The 22505-nt window shown below is 40.4% G+C and overlaps 1 protein-coding gene across 4 annotated transcripts in view; it reads right to left on the bottom strand.

Annotated features, from left to right (window-relative positions):
- Positions 1 to 12416, bottom strand: part of SIPA1L1 (signal induced proliferation associated 1 like 1) — a 244171-nt gene extending 231755 nt beyond the window's left edge. For all 4 annotated transcript variants that reach the window (XM_042453490.1, XM_042453517.1, XM_042453499.1 and 1 more), the window contains exons 1-2: positions 12293 to 12416; positions 10891 to 11042 (exon numbers count right to left, since the gene is read on the bottom strand). The gene's annotated coding sequence lies outside the window, so the exon portion shown is untranslated. The remainder of the gene's footprint in view (positions 1 to 10890; positions 11043 to 12292) is intronic.
- Positions 12417 to 22505: the final 10089 nt, after the last annotated feature.

Genomic DNA, 22505 nt, shown 5'->3' with positions numbered 1-22505 from the left:
TTCATTGTAATTTATTTTTATATATCTTATGTCCATGTCTAAACATGCAATGAAACCTTGAGACCTCTAAAGAAGAGAAGCAAACTGCCTTGTAACAAAAGCCAATGTAAAAAAGATCAAATCTATATTTACATTAATTCTTGGTGGCTTGCAATGCCTGTTTTCTAAGTATGAGCACATTACTTTTATCACAACTGACTATTATAACCATATTACATACTGCATGAAACAGATGCCTGAATTTTTCTTGTTATCCTTTTCCTTCCCCATCCCCTTTTCCTGCTCTGCCATGTCTTTTCAACTCTAAGCTGGTCTGAGTCCCAGTTTTGGGGAAAGGGTGTGATGATGATGATGATGATGACGACGACAACAACAACAACCTGGGAACAGGGATGGTCTTCTTATTAATTCACCCTGGATATAAATACTTTGAATAAATTAAAGAAACACTCTTTTCTGAACTGATCTTTCATAATGTTATTATTCTCCTGGAACTACCTCCCATACTTTCCAGAGAGCTCCTCAACCTTCAAGCAAAGCAAGAAAGACCTGTTCTATGAATGAACCTTTGAATGCAATTGGAGGAACCAAGGTTTTTTCTTTTTATTGTTGTTACATGCCTTCAAGTCAACTCTGAAATAAGGTGACGTTATCATACAGTTTCCTTGGCATGATTTATTCAGAAGAGGTTTGCCTTTGCCTTCCTCTAATGCTTAAAGTGTGTGACTTACCCAAGATCACCCAGCGTGTGGTTCAGCAGGGATCTGGACCATGATATCCTGGAGTCCTTTTCCAACATTCAAATCACCACACCAAGCAGTAGCCAATTTATAACACTGCTGCCATTCTACTGAACACATTCTATTTTCAATATTGATACATCCCAGTATGTTCTAGTAAATTTTTGGTGGATGATGAAGAAATCACTACCTGTGAATGACCATGTTGCCTGTCTCACAACGGCTCTTTGTTTCTCCCATTTTCACTGCAGCAAGCTGGCCACCTATCCTTTGGAGGACTCAGAGGAGCTAAGACTCTTTTTCACACTGATTTGTTTGCATACCAGACACTGAAGCATCCTTCTGCATAAAAGAGTTTTGGGAGCACCAAGCAACAGTGAGGCACTGCTGGAGGAGACAGGGGAACTTGCCCATTTACTAATTACCATTTACTAAAGCAAAATCTATACGTCAAACATGAAACAGCCTAATTTTTTACTCTTTCCCCCCTGAGTAAAGTGCCTTCAAAATGAGTTCTAACTGCATGCCTGAGTTACACTGGCTTTTTGATGTCGCTATATCAATAAAAGTTGAGTTAAAAAATTATGAACTATGTTCTGCAGAAAAAATGTGTATCCATGAATGCTATGAACAGACCTGACTCATATTGCATGATAAACTTTACAGTGGAATACTGAATCTTAAATTTGTAGGCTGGTAGAGGCTGAAATGACATGGAAGCCCCCTTGAACCAAAGGAGGGGGTCACCAGCACAATGAAAGTCCTTCCATTTGGAGTTCCAGTTACCCAAGGAAAGTTCTACTGGTATTAGGCAACTACTGGTAATGTTCCTGCCAAAAGCAGGCCATGACACAGAATGCAGTGATTTAGTCATTTTGAATCCAATGACTTTCCATTCCACAGTGAGGCCTCAGAATCAGTCTGCTTAAACTTCTGATTTCTATAGATGTTTTTAACTCACACTGTAATCAATAAAAGTTTTGATTTGTGAATTCCATTGTTTTAAAAATTGCCACACATACTCCAGTCACTCATGGAGATCTGCCTGTGAAGCTTTAGGATTGCTCTGTTAGGCCCGGTACAGATGGGCCTATGGGGCGCCCTCATCATATGCTAGGGGTTGGCTGAGGGCGCTCCACCTACATGTGCCTCAACCCTAGCACGTGACGAGGGCATCAAAATGGCGGCGCCCTGTACAGATGGGCACCGCCATCATTATGTAAGTGCCGCGTGGCGTCCGTGCGGTACTTACATAACAAGTGTGCCACTGACACACTCATTATGCCGCTACCACAGCAGAAAAAGAACCCACTTTTTGTGGGTTCTTTTTCCACCGGCAGGAAACCACGCGGTTTGTGCGCTGCATCCCCCCCCCCCCCCCCGGGCAGAAAATTAGGTAAACTAAGATCACCTGGTAATATCTTACCAGGTGACCTTAGGCAAAAGCAAGTATATTTTTAGACAGATTTTCAGTATCTATTGATAAGTATGAGAAAATGTTGCATTCATATTCTCTATTTTTATTGCCTTAATTTTTAGCTTTTTAAAACAGTGGTCACAAAACCAAGAAACAGGATCTTTTAAAACAAAATAAATTCCACAGAAACTGAAGAGAACCAAACACAGCTCAACTACCACACTACAGAAGCATGCAGTTGAATGCCAAGCAGGGCAGTAGATGTGCCCATGGTCAAACAATCTGCTTCAGTAACTTCAGGCAAGATGGAAAATCAAGAACATATAAATATTTGTTTTATATAAATATTTGTTCTCTTTCTCACTCACTCCAAGTTTCCTGTTCATTCTTAAAGCTGTCCTCACAACTTTATTAATTACTTAGCCTGCCAGGTTTGTGTATATTAACACAACTACACATATCTCAAAAAAAAAAAGGGGGGGGGGAAACAGAGCAATAAGTATCTATGCCAGTTTAACAAAAGGAGTACAATATTAGTGTAAATGCCCAGAATTAATCAAACACTAAAAAGGCTAACCTCATGGTTTGTGGTAACAGACCCTGTTATTGTTGTTGTGTACCTTCAATCTGTTTCCAATTTATGGTGATCCTATCAAAGGGTTTTCTTGGCAAGATTTGTTCAGAGGGGATTTGCCTTTGTCTCCCACTGAGGCTGAGAAAGTGTGATTTGCCTATGGTCACCCAGTAGGTTTCCATGGCTGAGCAAGGATTACAACCCTGGTCTCCAAAATTGTAGTCCAATGCTCAAACTATTACAACACACTGCGTCTATAGCATCATTTTATTCTGCTTGGCAACTGTCTCAGGTTATCAATCTGGTTGGGGTCTCTCCACACCTGTTATCAATGTCAAACCATGTACAGTCTTGAAAGGAGGAGAAAAAAGAAGGACAGAGCAGTAAATATTACTACTACTAAGTGAAACTTTATTTGAAAAACCTGTTTATTGGGAAAAAAGGATCCATACAATTTCAGAGAAAATCCAAACAATAGGAAAATATCCTAAATATATACTAATGTTTAAACCCACTGCACTCCTAAATCTATAAACCAAGCAAGAAGCACCAGTGAACCAAGTTGAACTTATTTCTGAATAACTGCTCTGTTAGGATCAATACCACACTTCCAGTTCCTGCATCCTGGCTGCTAAACCTACAAGTCATCCCTATTTACAATTACGTACATTAGAGACCAGGGTTAGGAGACAGTCCATGATTGACAAATCAGTTAACAGGAACATGGGTGGGAGGATAAACGTCTGTTTGCTTCTGCCTACTGGGGAGGGCAACACTATATCATCGCTCCAATGTATCCATCCATATTTTTAATTTGTTTTCCCTAAAAAATCTGAGAGCCAAAAAGTCCATTACTCTCAACTACTAATTCACCAGATAGGAATATATAGGAAAACTACCTTCTGTCAAGCCAGAAGATCAGTTTATCTTATTCAGTACCATTAACTCTGACTGGCAGTTCTTCAGGTCATGCAAAAGTCTCTCTGAGCCCTGTCAGGAGATAATAGGGACTGAAGCAGGGACTTTTTGTATGAAAGCTTGCATTTTACCACCAAGCTTATCATTCTTACCAAAAAAATTTTGTGGACAAAAGGTATGAAATTTACACTGAATTATCTAAGAGATAGTTTTTATAAAATGATGTGTTGTTGTGTGTCTGCAAGTAATTTCCAATTTATGTCAACCCTAAGGCAAGTCTAAGATAGGGTTTTCTTGGCAAGGTTTGTTCAGAGGGTTTTTTTTTACCAGTGCTTTGCTCTAAGGCTGAGAGTGTGACTTGCCTAAGTTCACCCAGTTGTTTTTTCCATGGCCAAACTGGTCTCCAGAGGCACAGTCTTACACTCAAACCACTAATGGCCCATGATGTACAGATGGTATTTCTGTCCATCTAAATCAACAAACATGTTTTAAAATAGTGCAAATACCTGTTGGAAATGTAAGAATAAAGTTGGAACTTTTTGTTATATGTAGTGGACTCGTAGCGAAGCACAGAAATATTGGACTTCCATACACAAAATGTTGAAAGATAACTTTTAAGACAAAAATTCAGTGGAAGCCAGAAAGTTTCGTATTGGGACTGATGAATGATGCTCTGGAGAAGAATTATGGAAGGACTTTGCAATACACTCATCCCCCCACATTTGCTGCTTTGACTTTTGCGGATTTGATTATTCATGGATTTTATTAGTATGTTCTCTCTAGAAATATCCAGGTCCTCCAGCACAACTCTATGGTCCACTTTAACCAAAGTCACACTGAAGGACCTACAGACTCCTAGAGGAATCACTCCACTAGGCATTTGTAGCTCCTCCAATGCAATTTTATGGTCAATGTCTGGTAGATGCTGATCACAGAGTTGCACTGGAGGATATAGATTCCTAGAGAGGTGTTCTCTCAGGTAAAAACATAGTGTTTTTGTTATTTATGGTTTTTCCACATTAATGGGGGTTCTGCGTCCTTAACACCAGCAAATGTGGAGGGACGGGTGTATATGATCACAGCAGTGAGAACTGTCTATGCTCAGAGGTTGAAGGAAGCTGCTATTCCAACTCAAGAAGATTGGTTGGTGAAGATAGTTGAACTTGCTGAAATTGTCAAATTGACAACTCTGATTAAAGAGAAATCCTTGACAAAACATTTAAATGCTTATTTTATGTTTATTTCTTACATGCATTCCTACTGGGGTCAGTTAATGGTTTGAGTTTTTGTAAAATGAACTACAACCAAAATGAACTGAGTTTGCTTATAGCAAGTAGTAGAGGCAAGTAGCAAGTACATTTTTATACCGCTTACCAATGTACTAAGCGGTTTACTGTAGAAGCTATGTGTATTTGGGCTTCTTATGGGTAACTTTTATTAGGACTGCAGGGATAGTATAATTTGATTTCTTTGCAGCATCTTTTTGGCATCTGAGATAGTATCAAAATTAAACCACCACTGAGGCATCTTAGGAAATTTCACAATTGTTGATATTTTGTTATTTCTTTTATTATTAAATTTCCATCCAGCTTTACACTAAAAGAAGTGCTAAAGGCAACCAGCAGACAACTAAAAACAATTTAAACAGTTAAATCTAAATATTAAAATCATCATCAGTTTACAAATACAGTTTTAAAAGCCAGGTTGAAAAGATATGTCTTCACATCTCTCCTAAGAAAAACCAGCATAGCTGGAAATGTTGATTCCAAGGAAACTATCTGATTGTCATGTAGGATATAATCCATGTGTGTTAGCAATATCTTCCGGTCGTGTTATCCATCTTTAAGAAAAAGGTCTATTCCTGATGCAAGATAAGTGCTTGGTTACAACACATATAGTATGCCTCAGAGCTTCTCTGTCAATCTTAACAATACCACAGTAGGAGAGGCTCCCTTCTTTTACAGATAAACTAAAACAAATTACAGATCTCATCAAGGATCATCAGAATTGTATCTCAGTAACTGAAAACCTGGTGCAATGCTTATTTATAGGCTGACATTAATGTAAATCCATACATTTTTAAATGTTCTAGCCCATTTTGCCATAACTCTAGCAGCTGTTCCTTCAGATGCAGCAGAAGCAGAAAAAGAAAGTAGATCTATCATCAACCTTCCTAAGATACCATCTTAATCAGATTCTGCTTCTCTTGCAACATCCAGCAGCCATGCCATCAACCTGTAGAAGGAGGAGGAAAAGGCATCCCTTCATATCCTCAGGGGTTCTGTTCCAGATTGTGGATAGCAAATATCACAGGACCTCATATCCCCTTATTCTCAATTAAAGCACGACGGATACTCTAATCCACGGGTAGCAAGCCTGCTAATATGGAGGACCAACTGTAGGCCAGTTCTATTGGCTCAGTAGAAAAAGTTAGGTTTTTTGCTCCTTTAATTGAACTATTTCCAACCTAGCTAGTACTGCTATCAGTCACCCAGCTGGTCATCATGAGATCTACAATATTACGAACTGGTTCCCGAATTTTTTTTGTTTTCCATTTTCCTCCCCATCTCCTATACCAGTGATGGTGAACCTTTTCGAGGCCAAGTGCCAAAACTGCAACCCAAAACCCACTTATTTATTGCAAAGTGCCATGTCCCTCTGGCTTTCTAGTAACAAACTCTGGCAAACTCTGTGTTGGGGCGATGGCACATCTGAGTGCCACCTCTGGCACGCGTGCCATAGGTTCGCCATCACTGTGTACATATGATGTCTCTTTATGTCTTAGACCTGAGGTCAGCATCTGTCTTTTTTCATCTGTAAGCTGCTTTAAAAGACTTCAGATAAATAAAGTAAGTCATGTTCAATGCACATATTGTGCAAACATCTTACCCAACCCATTTAGGGAACACCCAAAGTACCCCTGCAAAGAACCCATAATCAGTTTAAAAAATCACTTTTTCCAGAATGTTACATTTCCGAGGTTTTGTTCAGGGAATACCTACACAGTTATTATGCATGAGTTGGGTAGGTATCATTTTCATAATTTAAAACAAGATTTGTCTTACAGCATCTATGAAAAAGTTCAGGGCTACAGAAACTAATTACCATCAAGAACCCAGAAGCAGAAACAGTAATAGAAGTTATTTTCACAAAATAGCTAGAGAAAGCTAAAAACAGATGCAACAATGGATACAATTTCCCTTGCTGTCATTGAAGAGCAGCAGGAGATCTTATCACCAATACCACTATGTGGTTTTAAAATAATGATAGAAATCATTAAGAAATCACCACTAGTTATTTAGGGCTATCACTTGCAGAAAGTTAAAGTTACTAAAGAACTGCTTCAAAAAAGCAGCTCTGTTTCCCAAAATGAATTAACACAAAGAAGCCACAATTTAATAAATACCAACTAGAGAATGTCACCTAGATTAACAGAGATTCTTTTAAAGAAAAGCCTTTGAGACATATCACCCTGGTAACATGAAACTGAGAACAATCTGGCACATACTTTCTTCTGGTTATAGAATCATATTTAGCATACAATTAATTTTTTAAGAAAATCCAGAACCATCAAACACACTGGAACACTATACTCAATTTCCTTTTAAACTGAAGACAAAACTGACACATAGCAAGCAAAAGTGATAGGCAGGGATGGGGGACTGTATATATAAGGTTAGTCAACAAATTGTGGGATAAAATCTCCCAAAATACAAATGAAAACGTATTTTTCTCTAGCTCAGAGAAGCTAATGGTGATTTAGTTAAGAAATTTTATATCAGAAATTATATATTTCTGAAAACTTAAAAATAAAAGGTAACAGGGTACTCTAATACTGTGTTTCAAGTGCTCCTGTCCACCAGTGGGGGGACCCTGTCCAAAATGAGACCCCAGTTATGCCCACCACATGCAATATTTTCACCAGTGCAACCAGAGAGCTCTTAAACAACCCCAAGATAAAGGATCCAATCCACACTAGTATCAATTCTAACCTAGTGTTTTGTGCTTTGGCAGCACATGGCACCACAGTAGATCCCCACTGGGCCAATTTAAAATGGGTATGTGCACCATGCTTGTAAATCTTAATCTCTATTCTAAAAAGACAAAAGCTATGGGTCACTACTTACAATATTTTTTTAAACTTCATAAAGTGTGTACAGTAGCTGCAACCTCACAGGACCTTCTCGTAAACTGAGAGACTACCAAAACACCACTAACCAAGTATTTTGATAACCTATCAAAAGGCAATACAGTACCAACTTTCTGTAGGAAGTTTCAGAGGTGGTGGTAAGAAAACAACTCTTATAAAACCATCCAACCTGCAGGATTTACATTTTTAAACACAACACCCGGGCTTTTTCTACATCCCAGTGGGATATCCTGAATATCCTGTAAGCAGTGAATATTAAGCAGCAAGGCCCTTGGTGCAAAGACTGAACTATTGATATGGAGAAAACTGTGCCTCTCTTTCATAGAAGAGAAATACTATAGTAGTATAAATGAAGATGAATACAAAAGGAATTCAAGGGGGGGGGCAATCCCTGCTCCCTCTTTCAGCTCTTGCAGACTGTCTAAATCAATGGTGTTCTAAATCAATGGTTGTCTCCCAGCTTTTCAGTTTGCCTTTCTCCATGTACAATACAAAAAAAAAAAAAAGAAAGAAAGAAAGAAACCCCATAGTTCCACATACAGAAGCACTAAGCCACACAAGACAATATTTTAGTAAAATTAAGCATTATCTCAATATTAGGATATCTGTAAAATTGCTTTTTTATTGAGTACATGTACTAGATACAGGAGGTACATATGACCCCAAAAAAACCAAAACCGTAGGCCCACAGATTGTTTGAAAAGGCTTTTTAATAGTATTATCATTTGAATTTTACATTTAAAATAAATATTGGGGTATTCCACCTGAGAACACCTACACAAAACTTAGATACTGTACAGGGGGACTTGTGGCCCTCCTCAACTGCTATAATACCTGACTACTGACAATGCTGGCTGGAATATGGGAGTTATAGGAAAAAACATCTGGTGGGCCAAAGGCTCCAAAGACCTCCAAAGCCTGATGTCATCTCAGAAATAAGTTTTGCCAAAAAGATCCAATTCATCAGCAATTCAAAGGAAGGAGGAATCAAAAAATCACTACTCAATACTTTGTTCATCCACTTTAGTAAACTAACTGTAATGGAATCCAGTTACAAAGATAACTGGGTGGTTCTCTAGGTGGTTGCCCTCCATATGTTTTGGATTTCAACCTAGCTATCCTGCATGATCAATATTCAAGAATGATGGGAGCTTAGTTCAAAACTCCTGGAGGAGACCAAGTTGGTGAAAATTGGCACAGATAGTCAAGACATCAGTTGGAACCAGCATTTTCCTTCTGACTATGATGCATTTCTACACCAATGTGTCAGGAACAAATCCTGGCAAGAAAGAGGAGATGATTTTATGGATTTCCCACTCTCTCCACAGCCCCCTATGTCCCTCCCACCCGCAAAAAAATCATCCCAAAAGGCGGGAGAACTCTTCCCACCCATGAGAAGGTTCCAAGTGGAATTCTGCTTTAGGAATACACTCTGCCAACAGGTTAAAATGCTAGATCCAATCCCATTGTATCTTCAGCTAATATAAATGATAAAAAATCAAACTACATAGGAAGATTAACTCTAAATGTATCCAAACACTGATTTGCTGTAAGTAATGAGATGGCCTAGCATCATGATCCATGAAGCTTTTTGACTTACATCTAGTCATATCAAGAAATGCAAAAGGGTTTTTTTTGGGGGGGGGGGGGGGGGGGGGGAGAAAGGAAGCAATATCCAATACATATCCACATACTATACTTCCCAACAAGTGATCAACTCCAGTGATTTGTTATGCAAAGAAAAAAGGAATACTTGTTTAACAGAATGGCAGGCACAGAGCTTTTGCCACATTACATATACTGAGACAACAGTATTTTAAATTATAGTAAGTTTGACTAAGGTTATACTCTATGCGTTAGTATATTAATAGTATCTTATAACAATCTAGAATATTTTTGCAATTAACCACTGCTGTCATAAACTATCAAAAAACAAATTCCCACTTTAGCTGATGCACCAAGAACAGATCAGGGCATGGCTCTGTTGACCTGCACACATCCAAAATCAATGACTAGCCTTCAAATTACCAACAAATATATAGAGATATTGCATAACCAGCAAGATACAAAATCTTTTGCAAAACATGTTTACAATTTATATGCAAAAAAGTGAACACACGCCACAAACAAGATTCACTTTGGTGAATGAGGGAAGGGTCTGAGTCACAGTTTCATCATGAAAACACTAATTTAAAGAGGAAGAACCAGACTGTATTCATCCAGACAAGCCAGGAACCTACTGAAATCCAACACCTTTACTCCAAAAGTAAATTGTGCACTGTACAAATTCAAGCTTAGTGTCTCTGAAATCAAAAGGATTTTTGGAAAGTATTTTTAAAATCATCCTAGACAAAAGGAGTGATTTAGAAAACAAACAAACCAGAAGTCTGAGTATGTTGTAAAACACAAAACAGCAACAGCAGCAGTCAAGGTTAGACAAGGAGAATTTCCTATTTATAAACATCTTCTGTCCTGTTTTTTCCTAAATGCAGACAAATGTAGTCCTCAGCAAATGAACACATTCCACAATCACCCAATGGACAGATGCATATTAATGTTAAAAATAGATCACGTTCCTTCCATGGCACCAAAAATGGGCCATTTAAACCAAAAAATAAAACACAGTTGTACCTCATTTTATGGTTTTGATTTAAAAATAAACAACCACCTCCTCCTACCTGTTCTACAAGATCCACTTTTAAGGCATCCCTTGTTTGCTTCTCTGAACTCCAGGGACAGAAACTCCATTTCATTCCTCCACTCCCTTTCCCACATTAGAAACATGCAGCATATCCCCCACAGCATTACCTTTGAATTAGCTAGTTATTCCGGCAGTGTCTAAGTTGACTTGGAACAAACCGGCAACGGGGAAAACTGGCCACCAAAAATGTGCCTGATCACATTCAGAGCTGGTTAAAGAAAAACAAAATTCCTTTCGGATCTATAAAGGAAAAAGTTGTGAGAGGGGATCACACCTAATCCCCACCGCCTAGCCTTTGAGGAGAAGGCAAAGATGCGTCATTTCTATGCAATGTTCCCCCTTGATTTGGGAGTTTGGCTTGGCTTTGGTTATTTTCAACAAGTAACTTACCCCTTCTTTCTCTGCTGCATCAGGACTGTTTCGACTCATCCCCACCCCCCAAATTCCTTCATGGAGGGGAGGGAAGCATATAGGCACAAATCCCACAGCTACTGCCGCTTTCCTCCTCTTCTTCTTCTCACTGCAGCGTCTCTCAGTTTTGCCTGCAGGAAAAAAAATAATCAACTTACTCAATAGGTTTTTGGGGAGGGATATATGAGTCCTCTCCCCTCCCTTTTGCTGGAGGAAGGAAGAAAGGCGATGAATCTAAGGAATCACCAAGAGGCAGAGAGAGAAAGAGGGTGAGGCGAAGGAAAGCCAAGTGAATCTTGCTGCTTCTCTTGTTTAAATTGGGGGCAGGGTGAGCAAGGACTCTCTGCCTGAGCACAGTCTTTGCAGGGAAAGAAAGCTCCCACCAGATTTTCTATATCTGTCTGTGTGTTGCGTGGCTTCAAGTCACTTTTGACTTATGGAGACCCTAAGGTAAAGCTATCATGGCGTTTTCTTGGCAAGGTTTCTGCAGAGGAGCTTTGCCATTGCCTTCCTCTGAGGCTGAGAGTATGTGACTCGCCCAAGGTCATTGAGGCTGCATCCATACTGGAGAAATAACCCAGTTTGGCACCGCTTTAACTCTTTTCTGGCTCAAGGCTATGGAATTCTGGGAGTTGGAGTTTGTTTTGAGCAGGACTCAAAGCCTGGACTGATATTTATATGAGAGTTTTCAGACTTGGTCCTCTTCCTTTCCTTGGACCTGTCTTCCATTTCCCCAAGAGGAATTCCAAAAGGTCCTCCATTTTGAACCGAAGTCAGAAACCTGGACTGATGTTTATGTGAGTGTTTTCAGCTCTGGGGTGAAAAGACTTTGTCATTTTCCTTTTCCAGGACCTGTCCTCCATTTCAACCTTCTGTCCAGGAGGGTTTTTCCAAGAGGTCCTCCATTTTGAGCAGGACCCAGAAGCAGGAATTTAGCATTTATAGGAGTGTGTTTAGCTCTGGGGGTGACCAGACTTGGGTCCTCTTCCTTTTTTCCCCAGGACCTGTCCTCCATCCTCAGCCTCCTCTCCAGGAGGAGGAATTTCCCCCAAAAAAGGTCCTCCAATGTAACCAGGGCTTTCCGAGCTTTGGCCTGTGTCCTCCCTTTTCCTGCCCTGTCCTCTCTGTTATCCTCCTGCTGCCAAGGAAGAGGACAAACCCTCCTGGTTCAAGGATAGGAAATACGTGGGGCATGTAATGCACCACTCAGAAAACTCAAGGTCTGCGGAGAAGGGGAAGTGAGGGGGCGTGTTTCTTATACCGTCCGCACTGGATAGTTAACCCGCTCTCAAACCGGTTTAATGATCCAGTGTGGATGCCACCAGAGAGACTACTGTGAGGAGTGAGGAAACGCCGGCCTCAGCTCCCCTTCAGAACTCACCCAACAAAGTTGCTCCTGCTGCAGGAAGAAGAGCCGCCTCCTCCTCCTCCTCCTTTGCAGCCTCCGTTCGCTGCTCTTCTCCAGAGCCTGGGAATGAGCTCACTGCCCCGCTCCGCCTGCCGCCCCCTCCAACTCTCGCGAGAACGCGTCGCCGCTCGGAGCGAGACCGGGAAATGGAGGAGTCCCTGGGGTTACTATGGCAACTGCCAAGCTGCGGCCTAGGGGCGGGCGGAGAAGCCTCTCTCGGGGAATGTGGCTGCCCTCCAGCCCCATCGCCCTCAGCGCAGAGGGAATGGGCACGCGCCCCTCCGTATTCGCTAGGGTTAGGGGCACAAGGCCCCCGTGAATGTGCAAAAACCGCATAGAACAAAAAGCACCATGGTTTTTTTTTACCTGAGAGAACACTTCTCTAGGAATCTCTAGGTCCTCCAGTGCGACTCTCTGGTTAACATCTGCCAGACATTGACTGTAGAACTGCACTGGGGCAGCTACGGATGCCTAGTCGAGGAATCTCCAGGTCCTTCAGTGTGACCTTTGGTTAAAGTTGACCACAGAGTTGCACCGGAGGACCTAGATATTCCTAGAGAGAACATATTAATTCAATCCGTGCATAATCAAAGCCACAAATATAGAGGGATGTGTGTATAGCAATGGCAGTAGCGCTTTACATTTCTATACCTCTTATAGTGAACTAAGCACTCTCTAAGAGTGGTTCTCAACCTTGGGTCCTTCAGATTTTTTTTTTTTTTTGAGACTTCAACTCCCAGGATTCCTGAACAATGAGCATACTGACTGGGACTTCTGGGAATTGAAGTCTAACCATCAGGAGGCCCAAAGGTTGAGAACCTCTGAAGATGTCACAGCATCAGGAATAAACTCTTCTAGAACATGGCCACATGGCCCCGAAACCCACAAAAAACTATGGATGCTGGCCATGAAAGCCTTCGACTTCCCACTGCAAGTGGTTTACCATCTGTAAGCCAATTGCCCCCAACAAGCTGGGTACTCATTTTACCAACCTACAAAAGGATGGAAGGCTGAGTCAACCTTTGGAGCCCTGCCTGGGATTATTATTATTATTATTATTATTATTATTAGATTTTATTTATTTAGGTTTTCACGGCGCTGTACATACGATCAATTAAAATGAAATAAAATAAAGACCTGCCAGTGGCACACACTCTACAAAGAACAATGGAGATTAATACATTAAATTAGGAGCAATAAAATAAACAACACAGGTTAACAACCCACAACCTTGTGGCTACAGAACTGGCATTTAGCCACTGCACCACCTGGGCTCCTTGCAGAAATAATACAGTTTGACACAGATTTAACGGCCATGGCTCAATGCTGTGGGATTCTGGGAGTTGTAGTTTGTCGAAGCAGGGTGGCCAGACTTGTTCCTCCTTTCCCAGGGTGTGTCCTACATTTCAGCCCCCTGTCCGGGACGAGTCCCCAAACATCCTCCATTTTGAAGCATGCATTTATATTTGTAGGAGTGTGTTCAGCTTTTATTTTGCAACATCCTTCATTTTTTTCCTGAGATGTCCTACATTTTGCAGTGCTGCGTCCTCCTTTGGGGTGAGGACATCTGGTCACCCTAACCAGAGGTTTCTGAGACAGAGAAAGCTAAATGTTTCACAGAACTACAATTCCCAGGACTCTATAGCATGGAACCATGGCAGTTAAAGCAGTGTCAACCTGGATTATTTTTGCAGGGCAGACGCTGCCTCAGAGAAAGAAAGAGAGAGGATTCCTCTCTGTCCCCACCCTAAATGTACCTCTGTAAATTCCGTGTGGTGACTAGAAGAAGCTGGGCCTTGAAAGCCCTGCCAAAGCAAAGTCTTCCACATGCAGCAAGCCCATGGTGGAAAAAATTTCCATTATGCAAATTAAAGTAAAGCATTCAAAGACACAGCTGTGTTCGTCTGTATAATCAGATGTAGTGATATCTTGTAACACCTTTGAGACTAACTGAAAGAAAGAACTTGGTAACATGAGCTTTAATAATAATAATAATAATAATAATAATAATAATAATAATAGGATTTATTTATATGCCACCCAATCACTGGGAATCTGGGCAATTTACAACAGAGGGGATAGTAGACAGTTCCCTGCCCTTTTATGCAAATTATGCAAATGCAAAAGGTGAAAAATTTGCACACGCATCTGAGGAAGCAGACTTTAGGAAAGCTCATGCTGCCAATTTCTTTCTTCCAGTTAGTCTCAAAGGTTCCACAAGATCTTTCTACATAAAATGAAGCATGTGGCCTTCACATCGCCTCTCTAATTACAGCGACTCCATGAATGCCATAGTTTTCTTAACAAACAGAAACTCAGAGGTAGTTTGCCATTACATTCCTAGCCACCAGCATTTTTTTCTTAATGGGAAAGGGAGGACTTTAAAATAAGGATGCACAAGCTGTACCCCTAATTCAGGGTTGCCAGTGAAAACTAGAGAGGGCTCCTATATCTTTTATAGAGGTTGAATTCAGAGATTTAGGACTTTATCACATGAGGACAGGCATCCTTATCCTGTCCAGAAAGCGTGAGTGAAAATGATCATGCAAAAGGCTTTCTCACTACATTGCGCTAATCCTGTCATGTCCCATCAGTGAAGTGAAATTGCATTAACAGGATGTTCCGATAATACCAAATGATGGGAAATGAGGGGACTCATCCATGAAAGCACTGGGGCTACGTGAGGAAGACCAGGAGAAGAGGTAGACAAGGGATGGGGGGGCAGTGTGGAAGAAGAAGAGGAGGAGGAGGAGGAGAGGAAGACAAGGCAGAATCGATAGAATGATTTAGGAATTACTTGCCTTGCAAGTAATTGCAAAATCAATTAATTGATTTATCGATTAAGTTTTATTTTTTAAAAAAGCAAAAAAGGTAGCACGGAGTATGTGTGACATCTCCCACTCCTCTGCCATTCGTCCCTCCCAGAATGATGCGATTCCAATCTATAGTTCCCACTTGCTGAACCTCTTCGGAATCGATTCTTTTCAAAAGCACCACTTTGAAAGTAGTCTCAGGAAAAATCATTGTTGTTGTTGTTGTTGTTTTGCCTTGCTTCATCGTTATTGCAATTGATCACACCAGGAGCAGAAGCAATTTCAGATGGGAATGAGGGTCATATAATTTGATCAGCAATTCATTTTTTTTTTCCTAGTGGGAATGACCCCCTAAATACCAATAATACTTTTTAACAGAGGAACCTCATAGCAGCACACAATATTCTCCTTCCTGCCCTCGCAACAGCCCTTTGTGGTAGGTATGGTTGAGAGACTGACTACATTTATTTTTTAAAACTGGCTCTATGCGTTGCATTGTGTGTCTTAAAGTTGTTTCTGACTTATGGTGACTCTAAAGCAAACCTATCCTGGGGTTTTCTTAGCAAGATTTGTTCAGAGGACGTTAGCGATTGCCTTCCCCTGAGGCTGAGAGCATGTGATTTGCCCAAGGTCACCCAATGAGTTTTGTGACTGAGCAGGGAATTGAACCCGGTTCTCCAGAATCATAGTCAGACATTCAAACTACTACGCCCTGTATAACCTCCAAATAATGAAACAACTAAAATAAAGTCAGCATATGTTGCAAAGAGATCAGGGTAGCTGTAGTTTACTACTATTTCACAAACTGACACTGATGCAACCACAACCTATACTGTGGGAGAAGCACCATTATTTTCACAAGTGTGGTGGAGTCTCTTTCTTTGGAGTTAAGCAGAGGCTGGATGGTCATCTGTCAGGGGTGCTTTTATTGTGTATTCCTGTAGGTTTCTTCCAATGATTCTATGAAAACAGAATACTGAGAGCACTTGGAATACTATCATTTCTGAATGGAAAGGCACCTTTGAAGAATATGTTGCTGCTGCATTTCCCCTCTCAGCTGTCACCACTGGCAGCCATTTCAGCAGGAAGCAACAGATGGAAATTGGATGGGACATAGGGTCATTCCACCAGTCCTGCAGAATTACTACTTATTTTGCCTGTTTTTTCTCTCCATAACATTTTCTTTTTGTGCCTTTTTAATGCGCAGGCCAGCTGGCAATTACTGCCTTTAATTTTTTTTAAGCCCCAAGAGCCCTTTTTGGATGAGGAGCAAAATAAAAATATTACAAATAATAAATCTAACAAAACAGAAAGAAATGCACCTTCAATATATAAAAATATATCAAAGTCTGTAAGTTGAACATTTCCTCCTCAGTGCTTTAAAATGTCAAAGGTTTCCCCTAATGTCGTTGTTATGACTTAGCAGCACAGTCCTAACCATATTAACTTACATAAGAGATTCATCCATTTTGGGGGGGAGGAATTATGTACAGGTAAGTATGCTTAAGAACTGCTACCAGATCATGTCTACAGAGTAAAATCAAATGGTGTCTTTCCTCCAGTAAAACAGATGCTACTGGCAGAACAGATTCTCCCTGCAGAATGCTTCCAAAATCTGTTCTGGAGGGCTGGGGGATCTTAGGAGCAGATTTGGTTGTTTGAGGGAGACAAAACACTGTTGTGTGAGCACAAGTGCACTTCTGACATTCAACATTACCACTAATCTATTAGGACACCAAAAGACTCAAAAAATATAGTATATATGGGTACAGGATGTATCTGTCATGTCACTTTTACCTTTGCAGTTCCTCATCTTGTACATTTAAATAGAATGTATCATGTCTACTTCACTTGTTGACAATAAATATATGTCAAAATATTAATGTTAGTGGTCACACAGAGGAGCAAACTGCCTAATCAAATGCACTGTAAATAATCAATTTAAAGATCATGTGAAACAAGTTTACTGCAATGCAGACATGGCCTGTGCAGGCAAACACAGGTTACTGTGTTCCACTACCTTGGTACAATTCCCCAAATAAGTCATTATGTGACTTTCCCTCTGGTCTGAGTAGTCCACAAATCAAATTACCCCCCCCCAATAAAATGCCAGCATATACCTCAACTGAAGTAAATGTTCTCCTTTTTAGAAGGGTATACGGTATTTATTCATGTAAGTCTAGAAACCTACCCTTGACTTCTACATGAGTTTGATTTATACACAAGTATATACAATACTTCAGCCTTATAAAAAGTAACTGAAGATTTTTAAAAAGCACTGCAATACACTTTGTATGAAAGCCAGCGTGGTATAGTGGTCTCAACACTGGAATATGACTCTGGAAATCAGGGTTCAATTCCCAGCTGGGCCATAGACACCTACAGTGTGACATTGGGTGGGTCACACACTCTCAGCCCCAGAAAATCCCATGATAGGATTGCAATAAATCGGAATCAACCTGAAGGCACATGGCAACAAGAACAACAACACTTTGTACATTGAAAATATGATCTAATAAAGCAATTAAGCATTAAATAGGGACATTCTAAGAACTGAAGGACAACGGGCTGCAAAAAAAAAGGAAAGAAATATATAAAATTATCTTCTGTGCGGGTAAGGGTACAAAAAGACGAAGAAATGGAAGGTGTGAAAAGTATAGTGATAGAATGGTCATATGCTTTGATTTCTGGTAAAACACAGAAGAAGAAGAATATCAGCAAAGTGATTCATCTTCTTGAATCACTATGGAAAGGTCCTTTGTATAGCTTGATAAAAACAGTGAAATTTGAGTGAAATCACGGGATTTGGGAAGTCTTTCTTCACTGCACACATAGGCTTTAAACTACCTCTTCCAATGATATCGGAGGAACTCCTCTGTCTTGTGCCTGTGTAAGGACTGTAAGATAGAGAAACAGATACCTATCTAGCTTACTGAGTTAACTGATGTGGGTAGCCTATGAGAACTAAGAGTACTCTGTACATTTTCAGAGGCAGTCTCTTGACACAGTTTACAAAGAAGTAGCTATATCAGTCTCTTGCAGCATAAAAAGGAAAAGGGGAACACTTTTAAGACTGATTTATATTTTACCATGAACTTTTGTAGCTATCAGTCTATTTCTTCAGATGCATTACAGGGTGATATTAGAGGATTGGACTATTAAGCATATTTATATAGTTGTGGGAATAGAGTAGAATGTAATAGGATCCACAAAGAGGCAAATCGCGATCTTCACCCTAACTCTTTAAAGTTTTGAGTAAGCTGAAACAGATTTTTCAGATCCTTACAGTGGTCATTTAGTGCTGAGATGTGAAAGCAATAAAGCTGCTTACCAAAAGCCTTTTCTCTTGACACAATTCCATTAGCTTGAATATTACTGAAAGATTAAGGGAATATGGATGCACTTGTTTTTAAAACTGATAGATCATCTGCTTTCCTAATTCTGGAGACTCTCTGAGAATTTTGCTATCTCTGAGGTACCTCATAATAATTCGTAATTAATATGTCCATCCTTAGATGTTGCACTGGCAAAACTAGAGAATTACACTGCCTAATAGTGGTGCATATATGGATTAGGGTTAAGCATTCTGAGAAATTACTCTCTACACTGAAATCACACCATGTATAATTCTAGATGTGTAGATATTATTTGCAGTTCTTTAATATTAATAGGAATGCACTGTGCACATTCTTAGAGGCACACTTTTACTCAGTGCTATCCTGCTACCGGTGCCTTAGCACTGGAGAACTCTGTTCTATTTTTTACATGCTGGGAAGAGAATCAAAGGTGACAGTGCAAAGAATCTGAAGAAATCTGGCATTCCTCGCTGCATAAGCCTAGTTGGAAATTTCTTCAGTCACATGACATGTATTAATAGTGTTTAACTATACCCCTTAATTCCCCTTTCATGAGCATAAATCAGTCTTTATTACACTGTATCAGAAATTCTATATTGTTTTTACTTTTATACCATACTGAGGGTACCCTTGGAAAACAAAAGTCACACTTTAAAAGGTGCAGGAAAGCCTATATTAATCTTCTTCTCTCCAACCTGCCATTGTCCCTGCTTGGCTGTAATGAGAGAATTTTGCATTGTTCCAACATTTCATAGAATTCAACATTTAAAAAAACAATCAATTATTTTATACAAACTATGTAGATTCCATTTTCTGTTTTCTTCTTCTACTGAAGTCGCTGCTAGCATACTAGCTTTTGGTTTTCTAGCTTTCCCTTGAAGCTTAAAACAGGGCATGTTTCCTGCAACTGTATAGTCACAATAGGATTTAGTTCCCTATCAATGTATATTTACGATTGGCATTTTAATCTCCAGTGGACTGATACAAAATATAAAGACTGTGTCAGGTTGGGATATACAAATGGAAGGAGTAATGAGTCATTAGAAGACAAAACCAAGGAAGTGGTTGTAAGATTCCAGCAAGGTCTTAGAGATTTTCGAGTCCTGGTTCAATGGCAGTATGAAAAGAGATAAAACTATCAAACATCATACTCTGAGTCATGCAGATTAAAGCTGCCAAAACTCATTATGGAAGTCTGATTGCACCTGTGGTCGATTGGCATCACTGAATTTCAAGCAACAAAGCTCACAGGCAGCAACTCCCTCAGTAAATGCACCTGCAAGTACCAGTAAGCTAAGGACCTCCTATAAGCCAGTGGTCCCAAATTTTGTTCCCCAGGTGTTTTGGAGCAGCTCCCAGAATTCTTGGCTTTTGGCCATGGGAACGTGAGGCTTCTGGGAGCTGGAGTCCAAACACCGGGAGGAGCAAGTTGGGAACCACGCTTTAAGCCAACTCCAATCTTGCGGTCACATAATAATAATAATAATATAATAATAATAATAAATAATAAAATACTGTTTATTTAGCCGGCTTTTCCAAAAGGGTCAAAGCGGGTTAACAACAAGGGTATAAACATTTACAGGTTGAAAACAGATATACACTAAAAAACACCTAGAGTTAAAACACATAAAATTACAGAGAATAAAAACCAAAAAAAACTAGCTGGAAGACAACTTATATGATGGGGAGAGAGCAGATATGACACATGGGGGAAAGCCTGTTGGAAGAGATAGGTCTTGAGCTTCTTCCTAAAACAGGTCAGGGAGGCAACAGAGCGGAGCTCGTCAGGAAGGGAGTTCCAGAGCTGCGGAGCCGAGTTGGAAAACGCCCTCTGTGGCAGTCAAGGTGTACTTCGATTAGGAACCCCAACAATTGCTTCCCGGCCACTGAGAGTGCGGGGGCGGATAGATGGGGAGAGGCGGTCTCCAAGTACCCTGGGCCAAGCCATTTAGAGCTTTATAGTTAACAAGGCATTGGCTGTAGAACAAGGAGGGGTGGGACTTGTGCTCCTCCACTAGCTATACGGGCTGAGGGTGAGACAGTTGAAATCCGTAGTATCTGAAGGTTTGCATGATTTCCACCTATGACTTAGAACTTTTCCAGTGCGCTGAGTTTATATCATCTTGTTTAATTTTGACAATGCTTTGAGTAATTCATTGGAGCTAATCAAAAAGAAATCTGCTAATTATGGGCTATGTTGATGTCCTGTGTACCTCTAGAATCACTGGCAGTTTTCTTCTGAATAACCTCATGCGCCTTGCCTGTACAGCTTTATCAGCCTTACAGAACAGTTTAACTCCCGAATGTTTCTGTGTGTCTTCAAATCGGTATTCAGTTAAAATTCTCCTCCCTAGCGCGCCACTTCTGCTGGTACATTCATCACCACTGAGGCAAATAAGGCGGTGGCCCAGCAGATGATGGTGGACATCTTGTTTTGACTTTAAACGAAGCGGCTGTGATCTAACCACCTTTTTGCCCCAGATTCGGGGGAGGCAGATGTTTAAAGGTTTTTAGTGTGTAATAAGCCCAGAAAGCCTGGTGCCACAACAACACAAATCCCAGGATCACAGGATGGGGCTATGGGCAGATAAAGTGGTGTCAAAGGGCATTAAGTCTGCAGTGTGACAGCAGCAGCCTCAGTTCATTTTGTGTAAATACTGTCACTCATTCTTAATGTGGGAGAGGATTAAAATTGAAGTACGTTAAGAATTCATGACTTATTGTTCCAAGAATAGCAGGAGGGGATGAATAAAACATTGGAACCAGATATGTGGCATGTTAGAGAAAGAGACAAGAACAATATACTAAAAGATAACTTAGGAGCACAGTCTGGTAGAATTCATTAAGTGAATGCGGGCAGCCCATATTATGTTAAGCCAGATCAACATTAGATCCCATCCTAAAGTTAATAGTGACCTTTTCTCTTCGGCACCCTTGTTGTTGTTCACCAGTACTGCTTGTTGTGGACAAGGATCTCGAGTGTTAGGCTTTCTGAAACAATGTCAAATGTCAAAGTTTAAGCTTCATTGTCTGGATTTTACAACGCTTTTGGGCTTTACTGCACAAGTCCTGTGTTCTCGAGCAGTTTTGCTAGTTTAAAAGAGGGAGGGGAGAACATACAATTGTAGAGAAGTCATCACCACACCTCTTCCATCACACAACTGAGACATCTGCCCCCATTGGTGCTCACTTGCTGAGTCTCCATGAATCTCACCTCCCTTCTTATGCCTACCCAGCATGCGTTTTAAAAATCCCCTTTTTTGACAATTCTGGGAGCTTCACCTACAACAGAGTTTTTTTAAGTATGAAAATAATAGAAAAAATAAATAATCAGGATGTTTGGGATAGTGAGGAGGGTAGGGACACTGACACAACGTGACTTGCAATCACGCACTGCCCTGGGGTGACATGTTCATTTGACTGGTCAATGAAACTGACAATGACAAAAGCACATCATGATAAAATATAGGCCGGTGGCTCGAGCATGTCATTTTTTTCTTCTCCTTGTATATTTTAACCACCTTTGGCCGGATGAAGATGCCAGTGAGATTGAAGCTTGCAGATGTATTTGGTACATTTTTGGTCGGCTCAATAAAGGTATGACTATTTTGTGGATTTTGGATGTTATTGTTTTTTTGTTTTAGGCCACACAGCTACCTCTAGTCAGTTAATGAAGTGTATACCTCTTAAATGAAGTGAATGCTTCTCTGGACATTATTTCAGAAGAGAGACGAAAAAATATGAAATGATAGGGATAGATCCTAACCACACGAGCATTTGACATGTTCAGAAAAGGCTTTATTAATATCAACTTAGGCTAAAGTGAACTATTACAGTCTCTTCAGCATTCTCTGAAGATGCCAGCCACAGATTGGCCGAAACGTCAGAACAAACTCTTCTAGAACATGGCCACATAGCCTGAAAAACCCACAAAAAACATGGTTGCTGGCATGAAAGCCTTCAACTTCACACTGTTTCAGTCCTCTACCTCCTTTCTGTCTATGTGTCAGTGTCTGT

The sequence above is a fragment of the Sceloporus undulatus genome, chromosome 1, assembly GCF_019175285.1.
Source record: "Sceloporus undulatus isolate JIND9_A2432 ecotype Alabama chromosome 1, SceUnd_v1.1, whole genome shotgun sequence".
NCBI classification, from domain to species: domain Eukaryota; kingdom Metazoa; phylum Chordata; class Lepidosauria; order Squamata; family Phrynosomatidae; genus Sceloporus; species Sceloporus undulatus.
The sequence above is the reverse complement of the archived record's forward strand: the minus strand, read 5'-3'. Positions and strand labels throughout refer to the sequence as shown.